Here is a 17,811-nt window from a genome sequence, read left to right on the forward strand (position 1 = left end):
GGCAAGTTTCTCACAATGTGGAGGAAGCAAGTCTTTGGTAAGATGAGTAAAAGCTAATGTACCCTGAGAAATTGAGAAGAGCTACTGATAAAACTTCTAGAATTTGAGTTTCTGGTTTTATTATGAGGCTTAGGTGAATCCCCACCCTTGGATTCAAGTGTGCTTGTTGAAACCAGATTTGAACTAAGTGGCTTGCCCCTTTATACCTAGCTTATGGGCTGGAATTCTTATTTTACTATTTGTGAAAAATTCCAGAAGGCTGTTTTGGGTTAATGATTTTGTCTTAGATGTATTTTCATGGCATCTCTTCCTTTTGCTAAATTAAGTCTAATCATTTTTCTGATGATGTCTCCCTCTGATTTGTGTCAGTCTAGTCATAGAATTTTAGTTCAATCTCATTCTGTAATTCTTTGAAACAATGAAGTAAACTTCACAATAACTACAAGAAAATGCTCTGGCTTCCAAAGAAGGCATCTGTATTGCATACATGACACATTCTGCTGATGATATGAAAGGGCTACACAGGACTAACAAAAAAGAAATAGAGGGGGCTGGCACTGTAGCATAGGGGTAAAGCCACCACCTGCAGTGCCAGCATCCCCAAGGGCACCGGTTTGAGTCCCGGCTGCTCCAATTCTGATCCAGCTCTCTGCTGTGGCCTGGGAGAGCAGGAGAAGATGGCCCAGGGCCTTGGAGCCCTGCACCCATGTGGGAGACTCAGAAGAAGTTCCTGGCTTCAGACTGGCATAGCTCTGGCCATTGTGGCCATCTGGGGAGTGAACCTGTGGATGTAAGACCAATCTTTATCTCTGCCTCTGTCTCTCTGTAACTCTGCCTTTCAAATAAATAAATCCTTAAAGAAAAGAAACAGAAATAATATAATTTTTAATAATAAATTTCTGACCATCCCACTCCAGGAATTTGTTTCTTATTGACCTGTTGCTCCACTTAGAATTCCAGTTTCTCCTTGTCTTGTTGACTCCTGTTTTCCATTGTCATCATTCCCCACTCTTATCTTCTCCTTTCAGAAGAACTACAAATTATACTCAGAGCACCACTTTGAAATTCAGCTCAAAGCCCAGATTTGCATATTCAAATCCATCAAAGGACTTCACTGAAAAGAAATTAAGTGTCCACCCTTCTCTGGCACAGTTGTTTTAGACTGTAATTACCATCACTCCTACAACACATTGGCATTTTTGTTCACACTAGGTCAATCCTAAGACCTCTAAACTCACAAAACGTGGCATAACACATTGGCAAAGACAATGTGGATTAGTAAAATATATGATGTATGCAGCTTTTAAATGAAATTCTTTACTTCCAAGTTCATGTTGCATATCTAAGACCGGAAAGGCAAAGGTCAATTAGTAAAATTAACATCTTATACCATATTTGTATTAAATATTTTCACCTTCAAGTATATAGAGGTTACTTCCAGTTATGTATATGCTTGGGAGGCAAGCAGAGGTCTTTGAGGAAATGCCCTGGTTAGCAAATACAATACGTGTTGAATTAGATGAAAGTGAAATGATTGCGTGCTTCTAGAAAATTTTTCCACAATATTATTCCCTAACTACTCATTCAGTGAGCAACTCTATTTTCATAAAGAGTATAAAAGTTAAATGTAATAGTCCAGTCCTGAATTACCCTGTTATCTACTGTCTAGACAGTGGTCTGGACAGGAAAGCATACATTCTAGTTGTCTAACTGTTAGTGTTATCTCCGTGTGGACTTCCTCCAGCAAGTAATAGAGTACTTCCAATTCAAAATGCCTAGTGTATGTGAAAAATGTCTGTTATGCTTTTAAATATAATCAAAATGTTTAATACTTCCCATGTAGGATATCTTGGCAGCATCTACTCTTTTTATTTCAATTCTGCATCTCATTGAAAAATCATGAATTAAATGCATGAAAAGACAAGTAACAGGTTGGCGCAAGTCATATACACTGAGAAGCAGTAAGATAATGACAGCACAAATGAATGTATTTTCCCATGAGGCACTTTCTCGTGCAGTGGAATATTGCCAGGCTTCTGTCAGGTTGTGTCTGCCTTCTCCTACGAGGGAAGAACACCCCAAGCAAAGGCAGCATTTCAAGCTCTGGATTCTGGAGGTATTGTGAAAATCAGAGACGGATTCTAAAATCAAAGTAAAGAGCACACACTTTGTGGGAGCTTTGGCAGAAATCATGTTGTGGCCTGCAGCTCTCTCTTCAGGAAGAGACCCGCTGCTCAGCTATGAAGAGTGTGGTTAGCTGATAACCTCCGGCTGTTCATTCCTTCAAGGTCTGCCTAAGCAGTTGAGCCAAGGTTAAACTCTTACATTGGCTCCCAGCCAAAGGCTGATTAAAGCCAACGAAAAGGGACTGTATCCAACTCAACTTTTCTCTAACAGATGATTGCTCCAGAGCTCTCTACCAGGCTGGCAGACATTCTTAGTGCAGCAAGCTTCTGAGTAAGTCTGCCTGCCTCTTCCTTAACCTGCGTTTCCATTCATACACATCACCATCCAGTAAACGTTTTTCACTCTTCTTCTCAGCATCTGACTTCGTGGTAACTCAGTGAGTACAGCTGTGCCGGCAATGGTCTCAAAAGGCAACTTGTAAGATGGGATATGGCTCAATCACTCACTCCTCAATAGGCAATGTGGGCCAGCGCTGTGGCTTAACAAGCTAATCCTCCGCCTTGCAGCGCCGGCACACCGGGTTCTAGTCCCGGTTGGGGTGCCGGATTCTATCCCGGTTGCCCCTCTTCCAGGCCAGCTCTCTGCTATGGCCCGGGAAGGCAGTGGAGGATGGCCCAAGTGCTTGGGCCCTGCACCCCATGGGAGACCAGGAGAAGCACCTGGCTCCTGGCTTCGCATCAGCACGATGCGCCGGCCGCAGCGGCCATTGGAGGGTGAACCAACGGCAAAAAGGAAGACCTTTCTCTCTGCCTCTCTCACTATCCACTCTGCCTGTCAAAAAAAAAAAAATAGGCAATGTGGACCATGTCCTGAGGGGCAAGCGGAGTACAGCCACCCAATTGTTAAAGCTTTCACCTGTGGCCACCAGGAAGGAAGTGACGATGAAGGATTTTGCCTGAATAGTATGAGGATTTGGATATTTGAACTGTGCAAGGGAATCAATGAAAATAAGGATAATGGAATTAAGTGATTTCTTTTTTTACTAATTTCTTTTTTTCCCCTTTCAGGTGGATAATGAAAAGCTGAGAGAACCTGACAAACGATTGAAAGGTAATTGTGAGAGCAAAAGTCTCTTTGGTGGCTGATGCAATGTCCTTCTCTTATGGAGTGGGCAAGCAGAAAAAAACTGAAGATGAAGACCAGTACTGAATAGAGTTGTTTAACTTCAAAGATGGTTAAATATCCAAGCCAGGGCTCTCACACAACACTGGAATGCTGTCACATGGTAGCGGGAGATCAAGTAGGTGTATCCACAGATTATGGCTCTGCACCATTCGCTCAATCTTTGGAATATACAGTCTGTTCCCACTGCTCATCATTACTGCACTACTCACATGCAGAAAGCTTACACAGAGATCATCCCACTCTCCTACACAGAGCAGCACATGCCCTCTCAGCAGTTTCCCTGGCCTCCTCTCCAGGCACACAGACTGCAGCCAATGCTAAGATACAGGAAGTATGGGGGCTAATGAGGGAGGAAATAGACTATACCTGCAAAGAGATAAGATCCATAGCAGGCATATTTGCAGGGTCTACAAAAAGTTTGTGGTAATGTGTATTGTGAAAAAACTATGCATGCATTTTCAAATTTCTTGCACCAAAATAAGATTTTCTTTATTTCTATTTCTTTTTTTTTAGAGGCAGAAAGAGAGCTCCCAATTATTGGTTCACTCCCATATATTTCTAACAGCTGGGTCTAGACCTAAGCCCAAAGCCAGGAAGATGGGAGCTCAATTCAGGTTCCAATGTATGTAGTAGGAATCCAGTTACTGAGTCATTGCCACTGATTACCTGACTCCAAATTCACAGGAAACTAAAATCATAAGTTGGAGCTGGGAATTGAACCAAAACTCTCTGATGTGGGAAGCAGGCATACTAAACCTTGTCTTAACCACTAGGTCAAATAACTTCCTCCTTTAAAGTCATTCATTTTTTTCGGTGAACTGAGGAGCTAAGGGAATACTTTTAAAATAGATCCTAGATGTATCAAATCAAAGAGTCTGAGCCATGACACTGGAAAAGAGTTTTTTGACCTGGAGTTACCCTCACTAGTTATCGAATTTAACATCTTAGGGAAGAGCCAGGAAGTAAAACAAACTTGCTGCTAGGATTTCTAGCAGAAGCCTGAACAAAGTCCTGGCCCAGCATGAGTGAGGTTAAAGTGCTTGAATTGCTGTGGCAGATGGTACAGGAAGGCACTGCAAAGCTTAGAGATTTGGGCTAACTGCAAGTTGTGTTGTGAAAAGCCATAGACCCAGTAGAGAATTCTCTCCCTTAAGAAGCCCAAGAGGACACACTATTACCAAAACAACAAGCAATTTGCTAGTGTGGGCACATTAGCATCACTGAAACACTCAGTGGCAGCTCTCCCCTGTAGGCCAGGGCTGATGGAAGAGGCTATCACGGATACTTGCTTTCTAAGAGCAAAGGGGTCGGTAGCACTCCGGAGCAATGAGGCCCAGGTGGTGTGGCTTAACTGCCAGAAGCCAGGTGGTTACAATTATTTTAATGAGCAACAAAATCAGAGTGGCAGCCAAGGGTGCCTGAGAGACTTATGAAGATGGTTAATAGAACATGACATCCCTAGGAACAAAATAAACAGGCACTTATCAAGGGTACTGCTTAATATAATATATAATCATAAGTGACAAAGAGACAGAAAGTGGAATCATAGGTCAGTGGCTGAATGTGGGGCAGTGGGGAGGGATGGGATGAGAGTTAGGGGTGGGGGACAAGTTTTCTGCAAAGGCGATTAGAATATTTATAACATCATGTGCAGGCCATACAAAGTTATCAACTTAAAAATTAGACTGCTATAGATTTATTGAATTTTGAGTACTGCCTGCAGTTGCCTTGACAAGGCCAGACCAAATGAGCTTGTGGGCCTCATACAGCCTCACATTGGACATTCCCCATCCTAGGGAGAGTTTCAGTTAGGAATGATGAAAAAGTTCTGGAAATGTTCTGTTTTAGTTGCATAACAATGTGAATGTGCCTAATGCCAATGAAATGCACAGTGAAAAGGATTAAATAGTAATTTTCATGTGTTTTATGACAATAAACAATGTAAAATGGAAGTGACCAAGAAAAAATAAGCAAAAGGCTGAGAGTGATCGCCTTAAAAAATGCCAGATGATCATCTTCTGTATATAAAGATATTTGGAAATGAAAAAAAAAAAACAACCTGGTGTTAAATTGGAAATGGCATAGAAAATTAATTAATTTTTTTTTAAAAAAATATTATGTAGGATCTCTGTCTTTAAGGTGCTGTACATTGTTATTTAATGCTATAACTAGTACTCCAACAGTATTTTTTTTTTCACTTTGTGTTGCTATATGGGGGCAAACTGTTGAAATCGTTACCTAATTTATACTAAACTGATCTTTTGTACATAAAGAGAATCGAAAATGAATCATGATGTGATTGGAAGGGGAGAGGGAGCGGGAAAGGGGAGGGTTGTGGGTGGGAGGGAAGTTTTGGGAGGGGGAAGCCATTGTAACCCATGAGCTGTACTTTGGAAATTTATATTCATTAAATAAAAGTTTAATAATAAAAAAAAAATTCCAGATGATCATCTGCCCAATTTCAGGACAAGAACCTACTGACTAAAGAGCTAAACAAATCTGTAGTGGAAGATCCTGCAACATAATGGCAAGGACACATTAAATAATTCCCAGTCTTCCTCAAACAGACCTGCAGCTATTTGCTGAAGCAATTCCATACCAGATGTTTGGGGAGCATCAGGTTTGAAGTATTGTTGATACCTGAAGACGTGCAATGTCATCATGACTTCTATGTTAGAATGGGAGTATATGGAAGAAAGGAAGAAATAAAGTCCTAGCCAAATTCTGGCTTCCACTAAACCAGGTCCACACACTCACACTGTAGTATTGCTCTTAGTCCCTAAATATGTAATTGAGGTTGTCCTACTCGGGTAAGACTGGGTAAATTATTCTGTGAAGGAAGAGCTAATAGTGGGGAAAAAGTAATAGTGAAGAAAGAGTAATAGTAATAGTGGGGATAACCAAGTGGAAGTATTGACACGGCCTACAACCACCTGCCAAAGCAATAAATCAAGAGTAGTACCACATTCTGGGGTGAACTATGGAGATAGTGCCACTTTGAGAATTTTAAAGGATGCAGGAGTTGTGGTTCCTTCAAACATCATTTAATTCACCAGTGTGGTCTTCAGAACAGCTAGAAGTATGTCAGATTAGAGGATAACTGTAGAATACTTATAATTCTGGCAAATTGTATCCTTATTGCAGCCGTCCTGCCAAATGTGGAGTTTCACTAGAACAGGTTAATTTGGATTCAGGTACATGGTATGTAGGCACTAATTTTGTAAGTGGATTCTTTTCCATCCTAGTCAGAAAAGAGGACCCATAAATTGAATTCAATGTAACAGAAAATGATCATACACATACAGAGTTTTGCTGTAGGGATAGGTTAAGTCTTCTATCTCTGCCATAATCTCAAAAGACCTGGTCTATCTTAGCCTGTCATAAGCCACGTTGATTGTTCATGCATAAAGTTGATTGAGAAAGATGAACACAGATTTTGCTATAACCCCTCCTCACTAGAGCTGGCATGATACACAAAGTATCAATGAAAGCTACCCATGATCCCAAAAGCATAGGCAGATTTAGTTACTGCTGCCCCCGGAATGTCCAAAGTGCCTGCCAATGACACCAATGCTGGCCACTAGCCATGACTATTCCTGAAGAGACTAACCAACTCCTGGGCACCCATTTGGCAACTTCAGGTCTCATCTGTCCATAAAGACTTAGCACTTTATTGCTAGAAGCATAAATAACCAGTCTAGTTATAGTTCTGCTTTTTCTACTTGCAAGAAGTCCAGCAAAATCATTACTTTGTAATTTATAGGTATCACACGAGATAGGAATCCAGCCAGGAAACTCATTTTACAAAAACTAAGGACTTAGACTTTGGTCACCTATGACCATAAAATCCACAAGTCTTATCCAGCACTACCCAGGAGCTGCCAGCCTAAAAGAGCATTAGAAGGGCCTGCTGAAGGTCATCAGATACACCAGTGTGAGGCAGTCTCCGGTGAGGATGAAGCATATTCTGCCGTAACATATACTGAACCCGAGACTTTTGCGTTCTGCTGTGTTTCAAACAAGAAAGAAACATAGGTCTACGAACTCTGGGTGATATCAAGAGTGGTTCCACCAACCATCACTTCCAATGATACACTTGGGAACCCTGTGTTCCATATCTCAACAGTTTTGGACACTATGAGTTCAGATTTCTATTCTCCAAAGGGGACTCACTTTCGCCAAGGAACACATTAATGCTCTCACTGAACTATTAGCTATGGCTACCACTTAAACTCCGTGTACTGATGAGTCAGCAAGAAGAGTTATCAATTTACCAAATGTAATTGATCCTGATCAGCAGGTTTAAGCTTTTTAAACCTTGATGTGAAGATTCATTAGCTAGGAAACAAACTGTTGTCAGTCTAGGCTAATTATTTCCCATTTCTGAAGAAAGACTGTGCTACCAAACCCCCTGAAACGTGAAGTTATCTGCTTGAACTGTGAAAACAGGCACTCTTCCCAGTCTCAGATGAGCACTGAGAGTGTTAACTCAGGGTTATCCTTTCCTCAGGCGTGGGGAGTTTCCTCACATGCGTGTTATCATCTGCATTTAGCTAAATACTGGGGAAGACCTTAGGAGAGAAGAGATTTTCTGCTTGGTTTTCCCCACTCTGGAACTCTGCTTGCAAACTTCAACCACTTTGGCCTCTCCACATTGTCCTTATTATCTCAATTTCAGTCTGCTAGGTTTTGTCTAGGTCCCCTCTCTCTTTATCACAGTTTGAAAACTCTTTGAAGGCAGTAAACTTGGGTAATCATATGATTCATCTAGCTTGTTGCTACTTATCAAGGATCACTGCAGTGTGTGTGTGTGTGTGTGTGCATGCACAAATATCACATACAGATATACTTAAACATGTGTGCACAGATTTCCTGTTCGTTAAAATACCTCTTTAGAGATCATTTCCTATTAGCATTGCTAAATTAAAATCTTTGCAAGCATAGAGGTTTATTTTCATGGTTCCATAGATTCGGGAGTTCCTTTTTTTTTTTTTTTAATTTTTTTTAGACAGGCAGAGTGGACGGTGAGAGAGAGAGACAGAAAGGTCTTCCTTTTGCCGTTGGTTCACCCTCCAATGGCCACCGTGGCCGGCGCGCTGCAGCCGGCGCACCGCACTGATCTGATGACAGGAGCCAGGTACTTATCCTGGTCTCCCGTGGGGTGCAGGGCCCAAGCACCTGGGCCATCCTCACTGCACTCCCTGGCCACAGCAGAGAGCTGGCCTGGAAGAGGGGCAACCAGGACAGAATCCGTTGTGCCGGCGCAGGTAGGCGGAGGATTAGCCTATTGAGCCGCGGCGCCGGCCAGGAGTTCCTTTATAATTATTAACTGTATTTGAGTGTTATTGCCCAAAATACATGATGATTTAGCATGTATTACTTATGGAATTATTTGCAAAGATTCTACCTTATTTAAAAGACAGGGAAGGAATTTACCCAAAGGAATGTTTATAAATATGTTCTCTAAGCCAGTGCAATAATAATTTCAAAGCTTCTGGCTCAGCATGTAAACCAAATATGAAAATCCATGAGAACATTTGGGACCTTTTCCTGTAGGGCGGAATTAAAGCATTTTAATAAAGCTGGATTTTGCCAACTACCAGTTAGATTTAATTCAATTAAACAACTATATATTGACACTGCATTATGTATAAAAGCCCACACTGGCATGAGGAAGACAGGGCATGACTAGTCCCTGAGGTGCTGAAATCAGTACTGTGGGGGTAACTTAGGATAATTTCTTTATAACAGAGTATATATATGCCATAAATGGTTGCTCCAATAAACACTGATTAAGGACTAAATTAGCTCTCATGAAGAAATGTAAAATTGAAATACACCTTGTAGAATTTCAATTAGAGATAACACGACGAAGCCATCAGGAGAGCACATTTGATAAAGTCAGAAGATGGATACAGATGGCTTAGACTGGTGAGGGTGTAGCCTACATGCTTGAAAGTAAACTGCAAAATTGAAAGCCAGATTCTCTTTGTTGAACATCTTTGTTGTCAAGCAGAGGAATGACAATGAGGAGATTCTGGAAGATTTTGACCTCAAGGATGATTGTCCACACAAGTAAAAAATATAGAATGGTTAGGATGAAATGATGAATTAGAGTACACAATACATACAAAAGAGACATCAGAAAATGGAAACTTAGGAAAAAACAAAACTGTCTTGCAGAACACTTTATTTTTTTAACTTTTATTTAATAAATATAAATTTTCAAAGTACAACTTTTGAATTATAGCGGCTTTCTCCCCCCATAACCTCACTCCCACCCGCAACCATCCCATCTCCCACTCCCTCTCCCATCCCATTCTCCATCAAGATTCATTTTCAATTATATTTATATACAGACGATCTACTTAGTATATACTAGGTAAAGATTTCAACAGTTTGCACCCACACAGACACACAAAGAATAGAGTACTGTTTTATTAGTAGTTTTACCGTTAATTAACATAGTACAACACATGAAGGACAGAGATCCTACATGGGGAGTAAGTGCACAGTGACTCCTGTTGTTGATTTAACAATTGACACTCTTATATATGGCATCAATAATCACCCAAAGCTCTTGTCATGAGCTGCCAAGACTATGGAAGCCTCTTAAGTTTGCTAACTCTGATCTTATTTAGACAAGGCCATAGTCAAAGTGGAAGTTCTCTCCTCCCTTCAGAGAAAGGTATCTCTTTTGATGGCCTGTGCTGAACATTTTATGTAACATGCTACTTTTAAAAAGTAAATATGAAAGCAATCCATGGTGGCAGAATAAGGAGGGAGCTTACTGCTCTATTCTGAGGGAAGATAGTTTAGTTTAAAAGAAGTACACAGAGTGCAATCTGAGGCGAGAGCCTCAGAACAAGTTTTGGAGTGAAGTGAGAACTAAATGCAGCAGCCCAAGCTACTGGTGATAAAGCTATGGGAACAGCCTGGCATGGGCCCAGCTTGGAGCCATGTGTGGGACAATGTACTTGCCAAACTAGAGGAGGAAAAAGAGGGCACATTTCTCCCATACCACACTGCACTGGCATCCCGTAACTAGCTGAGAGAAGGCGGGTGCCATTTTGTACGTACGTAACAGCTGCACTGGCTTGTGTCCTTGCTCCCAACAACCAGCCGAGCAAAGATGTCTGAGTCTGGCTGGGAGAAATGACATGGAGCTGGGTGCTCGTGACTATGGGAGGCTTGTATGCCAGGACTGTGAAACACTGTGGCTGCATGGGAGGGTGCAGGGTGTAGCTGGAACTTCGGGCAGTCACTGTGGGCAGCTCAACATAGTCTGGGCTCCCTGAAACCCTGGTAAGGGACATTGCTGTGGGATCTGTACTCACAATATGGACTGCATAGATTCTTTGTGTGGTTCCTGGGGAAGCACAGATGAATATTGTACCCAATGGGACTAACACCCAGGCAGTGGTCTCCTTTGAGAAGAAGAGGGGAGTGTGAGACTACATCAAGAGAGCAGAACAAACCTCCCCTCTGACTCAAAAATAAATAAATAAATAAATAAATAAATAAAAAGGAGATTTACGATGCCCAACCTGGGTGTCACCTTGGACACTCCCTTCATCCTGGAGCACTGAACACAGCTCCCTGGCCATACCCACTACAGGCCTCTGGGTAATCACTGAAAAAGTGGAAGTTCTACTAAGCCACAGAGACATAGTCCAAATATAAAAGTCATCACAGAAAAAAAAATTAAAAAAAAAACAGAAAAGAAATCAAGTATAACTACAAATGTTGAATAATAAACACAGCAACTCAAGAAACAAGAATAAGGAAGACAACATAATACCCTCAAAAGAACAAAACAATTCAATACTAGAATGTAAAGATGGAGAGATTGAAGAAGTACCAGAAATGGAATTTAAAAAAATTTGATTTTAGGATTACTTAGAAGTAATCAGAAGTAAATCCGTGAACTAATGAAATTCATGTATGCATGAAAAAAATTTCTCCAATGAAAATGAGATACTAAAAAGAAATCAAAATGAGATCTTGGAAAAGAAGAATTCAATAGAACAAATAAGGAATGTGGTTAAAAGCCTTAACAGACTCAACGAAGCAGAAGAAAGAATATCCGAGTTAGAAGACAAACTGCTGTAAATTTTGCAGTTAGATCAAAATAAGAAGATTTAGAAAACTAAAAAAACACTATTGGGGATCTATAGGATACTATCACACAGCCCAACATATGAGTTGTAGAAGTTTATGAAGGCATGGAAAGAGAGAATGGATTAGAAGGCTTTTTTAATGAAATAATTACAGAAAAATTACCCTAATATGGAGAAAGAAAGGGACATTCAATTACAGGAAGCACACAGAACTCCTAACAGACATAACCAGAAAAGGTCTTCACTACAACATATTGTAGTCAAACTCTCCACAGTAACACATAAACAAAAGATTCTAAAATGTGCATGAGAGAAATGCCAGATTACTTTCAGAGGATCACCAATAGCTGGGGGGCTGGCACTGTGGCATAGCAGGTAAAGTCACCACTTGCAGTGCCGACATCTCATATGGGCACCAGTTTGACTCCCAGCTGCTCCTCTTTCAATCCAGTTCTCTGCCATGGCCTGGGAAAGCAATAGAAGATGGCCCAAGTCCTTGGGCCCATGCACCTGTGTGGGAGGCCCTAAAGAAGCTCCTGGCTCCTGGCTTTGGATCAGCACAGCTCCAGCCATTGTGGCCAACTAGGGAGTGAATCAGAGGATGGAAGACCTTTCTCTATCTCTCGCTGCCTCCTTCTCTCTCTGTGTAACTCTGATTTTCAAATAAAAAATAAATAAATCTTAAAAAAAAAAAGAATCACAGCTGACTTCTCATCAAAAACCAGACAGGCTAGGAGAGAATAGAGAGATATATTATAAGTCTTAAGAGAAAAATCCTGGAATACTATACACTGCAAAGCTTCATTTACATGTGAAGGTCAAATAAAGACTTTTCATAACAAAGAGAAATTGAAAGAATTTATCACTACCTGTCCAGCCTTACAAAAGATGCATAAGGATGTGCTACACACATAGACACAGAAACAATGGTCATCATTATGAAAGAAGGTGAAGGCAGAATATCTGTCAGTCAAATACAAAGGAAATGCAAAGTAAACAATAGGAATATTTATGGACAAATGCCAGGGCCAAGTTGTTACTTATCAATAGTCACCTTGAATGTAAATAGCCTTAACTCTCCAGTTAAAAGACACAGACTGGCTGAATGGATTAAAAAACAAAAGCCATCTATTTGCTGCCTATAAGAAACATATCTCGCCAACAAAGATACCCACAGACTGAAACTGAAAGGATGGAAAAAGATATTCCATGCTAGCAGAAAACAAAGTAGAGTTGGTTTAGCTATCCTAATATTAGATAAAATAGACTTTAATACAAAAACTGTTAAGGGAGACAAAGAAAGGCACTATGTAATGATTGAGGGATCAACTCAACAGAAAGATGTGGAATTATAAATTTATATGCACCTAATTACAGGGTACTTGGCTATTTAAAAGAAATGATAATGGATCTAAAGGGAGACATAGGCTCCAATACATAGACTAATGAGGGACTTCAATATCCCACTTTCAGCAATGGACAGATCAACCAGACAGAAAATCAACAAGGAAACTACAGAGTTAATCAACACTATAGACCAAATGGACCTAACAGATACCCACAGAACTTTCCATCTTATAGTTGCAGAATGCACATTCTTATCATCACTGCATGGAACTTTCTTTAGGACTGACCACATGCTAGGCCATGAAGTAAGTCAAGCAAAGTAAAAAAAAAAAAAAAAAAAAAAAAAAAGAATTGAAATCATACCATGCAACTTCTCAGACCACAATGGAATGGCTTTCATATAGAAATCAACAAACCATAAATGTTGGCAAGGATGTGGGGTAAAAAGCACCCTAATCCAGTGTTGGTGGGAATGTAAACTAGTAAGCCACTATGGACGACAGTTGGAGAGATAATCTCAGAAACCTACCATATGATCCAGCCCTGCCGCTCCTGGGAATTACCCAAGGGAAATGAGAGTTTAAGAGTTATCTGTATCCCCATATTTATTGCAGTGCAGTTCACAATAGCTACAATATGGAATCAACCCAAATGCCCATCAACTGAAGACTGGATAGAGAAATTATAGGAAATGTATACCATGGAATATTACACAGCAGTAAAAAAAAAAATGAAATCTGGTGATTTGCAACAAAATGGATGAAATTGGAAAACATTATACTTTGTGAAATAAGCCAGTCCTCAAGGGACAAATAACATATACTCTCCCTGACCTGTGAAAACTAATAGAGCAGCTAAAAGATAATCTCTAGGAGTGAAATTGACAGTTTTAGAAGCAATGTCTTTGAATAGCCCTTATCTCAACTTTGAGGAACAGGTTTTTTTTTTCTTTTCCCATACTATTTGTTGAACACTTTACTTAACATAGGTTTAATCATATATGTATAATGTTAGTTGATCTTTCAAAAAATATAGTGAATCACATGACTATTCATTAATAAAAAGTAAGTAAAACTTTCAGGTAGATGAAACAGCATCACTCCAAGAAGATGTGACTGACAAGTAAGAGTGACACTTCGCCTTTGGATGCAACCTACCACAACAAGTGTAAAATTCTTAGAATACAATATACAAATACTCAATAAATTTGAAAAATGTCAGCAGCAGAAACAAAGCAAAAAGTAGTAAATTTTACAAAGGTCAAAATATGAAAAGACCCCAGATTAAGAAATGCTTAAATTTTTCAAACCCATTGTTTTAGTAATTCCCCTTCAGGGATCCTTTCTAATGAAACAGAAATTCAGAAAAAAAAAACTCCATGAAAAGATGATAAACACTTTATTACCTTCATTCTCAATGCACTAAAAGTAGTTTAAATTATTCAGACAAAAGTGAATAATACTTTGAACCATGAATAAAATCACCATTAAACCTTCCCTCCCTACACTAGGACTTTATTCTAACAGTATCATCCATATAACTACATTTCAATAAATTATACTTTATGCCACTCACATACTATCAAGGGAGAGTAATCCCTTTCCACAATAATATTCCATAAGAATATATGATATGAATCATGAAGACTTTGTAAATCTAGAACCATTGAGATTATAAACTCATGTATAAAAAATATAAAAGATAAAATGACTTAATTGAAAAAGAATGGATACAAAGACTTACTTATGAGTTGTGTTCTCAGAAATAATTTGAGGGGAAAACTTGTAATTTAAGATCGCTTAATGTGATTTTGATACTCTTCTGCTTGAAGAAAGGAATTGGGATTTAAAACGTAAACTAAATCTGATCTTTACCCTCAAAGAGGGTGCTAGTTAACGCATAAAAGTGTATCTGTAATATATATGATGTTGACAGTGAGCATCTAGCAAGTTTCACTCAACAGTAACTCTCAGTATACTCGCAGTATCTCATTTATTAAAAACATCAGACAGCAATGTTAAGCTATTTTATTTTAGTACTGTCACTTATAGATGTAGTGATATTATACTTTTCTGAGTAATAGTATATTAAATAATTTTGAATAAGTAATGGCCATATGTTATAAAGAAGTCACTCAGAGTTTAGAAACAGATCTATTACACAATTCAAATTTATGTCTTTACGTGGGGGAAAAATCTCCTTTATGAATTATTTTGTCTGGATCATGAATATAAATTGGCAGAAAAAGTTCTTTTTTTCTTTTGAACAACAGATAGAATATGAATTTAATCAATATTTATAATAGCAATGTTTCTCATGAGCTTATCTCTAATGTAAATTGCAATCTCAAGAAACATTTTGAGAAACATGGTTTAATTCATTGGCAGGCAATTAAATTCTCAAAGTGTGCACTAATTAGACAGCTTTTACATGTCACAGACTGTTTCAAAAAGCAAAATCTTTCAGACAGACTTATTAATTATTTTTTAGTTGACACCATAAAAAGACTAGGAAGTAAAATCACTATTGCAAGAATAACTAAACCAATGTGATACTGGCTAGCTAGAATGACATTAAAATTAAAGGGTTTGTATACATAAATTTTAACACAAATATTTTGTAAATAAAATATACAACAAGTCAACTAGTTCTTGAGTGTTTCTTTGTTTCTTAATCCATATAGTATATATTTAAAAGGCCATTATTCTATTTAGGTTAATTAATAATATCAATGAATATTTACTGCTGAAATTATTATCAGAAAAATAATTCTGACTTATATTTCATGCATAACAATATATACTGGAAAATGTAAAATTACATATATGTAACTATGGGTGTGTGTGTGTGTGTCTACAAATTTTAGAACACTGCTCCCTAATTTTACATCTACAGCAAGAAGGGCTAGTGAGGAAACAAAGAAAGGAAAACTTTTATACATTGTTGGCAAGAACATGAACAGTAGGGAGGTTCTTCAAAATATTGAAAAGAGAATCGCAATATGATCCAACTATCTACTTCCAGATGTTTATCCAAATAAAATGAAATCAGCATATTGAAAAGATACTTGTACTCTCATGTTTATCACAGCATTATTCAAAGCAGCTGTGATAGGGAATCAACCAACTGTTCACTGATGGACAGACTTGGAAAACTTCATAAATATGAATATTATTTAGCAATATAAAAGAATGATTTGTACCAACATGAACAGACATTATATTAAATGAAATAAGTCAGGATCAGAAAGATAAACAACTCACATTCTCTCTTATATGTAGAATCTAAAAAAGTTGATTTTATGGAAGTAGAATGTAGAATAGTGATCACTAGAAGCTAAGAAGTGGTGGGACAGGACAGAAGAAGTCCAGATAACAGGTACCAAAAACAATGTGATAGGAGAAATAAATTCTACTCTTCTATAGCATAGCAGGGTAACTAAAGTTTACAGCAACTTGTTATGTACTTCGTAAAGAATTAAACAGAGGGGATTGTATTTTCCCAACAGGAAGAAAAAAAACCTTGTTTGTTTGAAGAGATAGAAATGACAATTAACGATTGGATCAGTACAAATTGTATATATTTACTGAATTAACATACTGTATCTCATTAATATGTACAATTTTGTGTGTCAATTAAATTTTTCCAAAAACCTATAAATGTCTCTGTTCAGAAGCTGCTTTCAGGACAGGAGACATCAAGTGACCCGTTCAAAACCACGAAGGGAGGAAATACACAGGAGAATATGGGGGCTGTCTCTGTTTCCCTCGTATGGTCTTATTTCTACTACATGCATCATGATATCTCCTAGAATAAAGAAGGAATTTAATTTCTGCCTGTCTCATTAAACAGATATTTTACATTTCTTGGATAGGAATTCAAAAATTAGAGCCAGGAAAGTTGATGTTAACATCTTATTAGTATTTATTGTTCATATTATATATTTTTCTATTATGAAAACATACATACTCTCAAAAGACGTATTCGGTGACACATGAAGTTTATTTTTAATAAGCACATGGAAAGAAATTACAAAATGTGCTTTTGCTAGTGTGTGCTATAAAACTTGAGCTTACCTATTGTCCTACATGTTACAAGCATTTCAATTAACTTTGCTGTAATGTATATATTGTGTGTATACTGGACAAAAGAATCCTAATTTTACAATGTCTAGTCTCTGGATGTTAAAGAGTTTGCTAATGTATGACAAAAGTAGAGTCAGTAAACGAACACATTTTGGATATTGTGTGTTAAAATGCATAGAAAGACTGCCTTCTGAAAATTTTGGAAGTGAAATTGTAACATCACATTACAGTGACACGTGTACCAACATCTACCTGTTGGTGATGGAGAGAAGGAGTTGGTTGAAATGAAGGTTTCTCTAGTCCTTCTTGAATGTTCCTGTTTAAAAGACACTTTCTCATATAACCAGTTACATGTGTACAGTTTATTCAACACTACTGTGTATATACTGCATAAATGTAAGTCCTTATTTGAAACATCTGGTCGTTCTAGATGTTTAGAAGTGTAGAAAGTATGTTAAAAGTAGAGGTAATAAATAATACATTTTGTAGATATCCTTTTGTTACACTCATTAGAAATACTGTCTTTCAGAAATGGAATGATGAACACCTTGTCTGAGCAATACACAGTGCAGTGTTTGTGCCCACGTGTTTGCAGTGGGGCAAGGTTAACCATTGTCCATGCTGTTTGGCATTTGGTTTCCTTTGCTATGTATATAATGTATATAAAGGGCAAACAAGTCCTACCTGACAACATGTAATCTTCCTAGATGTTAAAGAGATTGCTGGTGTATGACAAAAGTAGAGTTAGTAAAGGGATGCATTGAGTATGCTTTGTGTTAAAATTCATAGGGAAGATTGTTTTTACAACCACTTATGGAAGTGAAATAGTTAAAATTCCCTCTAAGTGGCCGGTGCCGCTGCTCACTAGGCTAATCCTCTGCCTGTGGCGCCAGCATCCAGGGTTCTAGTCCCAGTTGGGGCGCCAGGTTCTAGTCCCAGTTGGGGCG

Source organism: Lepus europaeus, chromosome 1 (assembly GCF_033115175.1).
Source record: "Lepus europaeus isolate LE1 chromosome 1, mLepTim1.pri, whole genome shotgun sequence".
Taxonomy (NCBI): domain Eukaryota; kingdom Metazoa; phylum Chordata; class Mammalia; order Lagomorpha; family Leporidae; genus Lepus; species Lepus europaeus.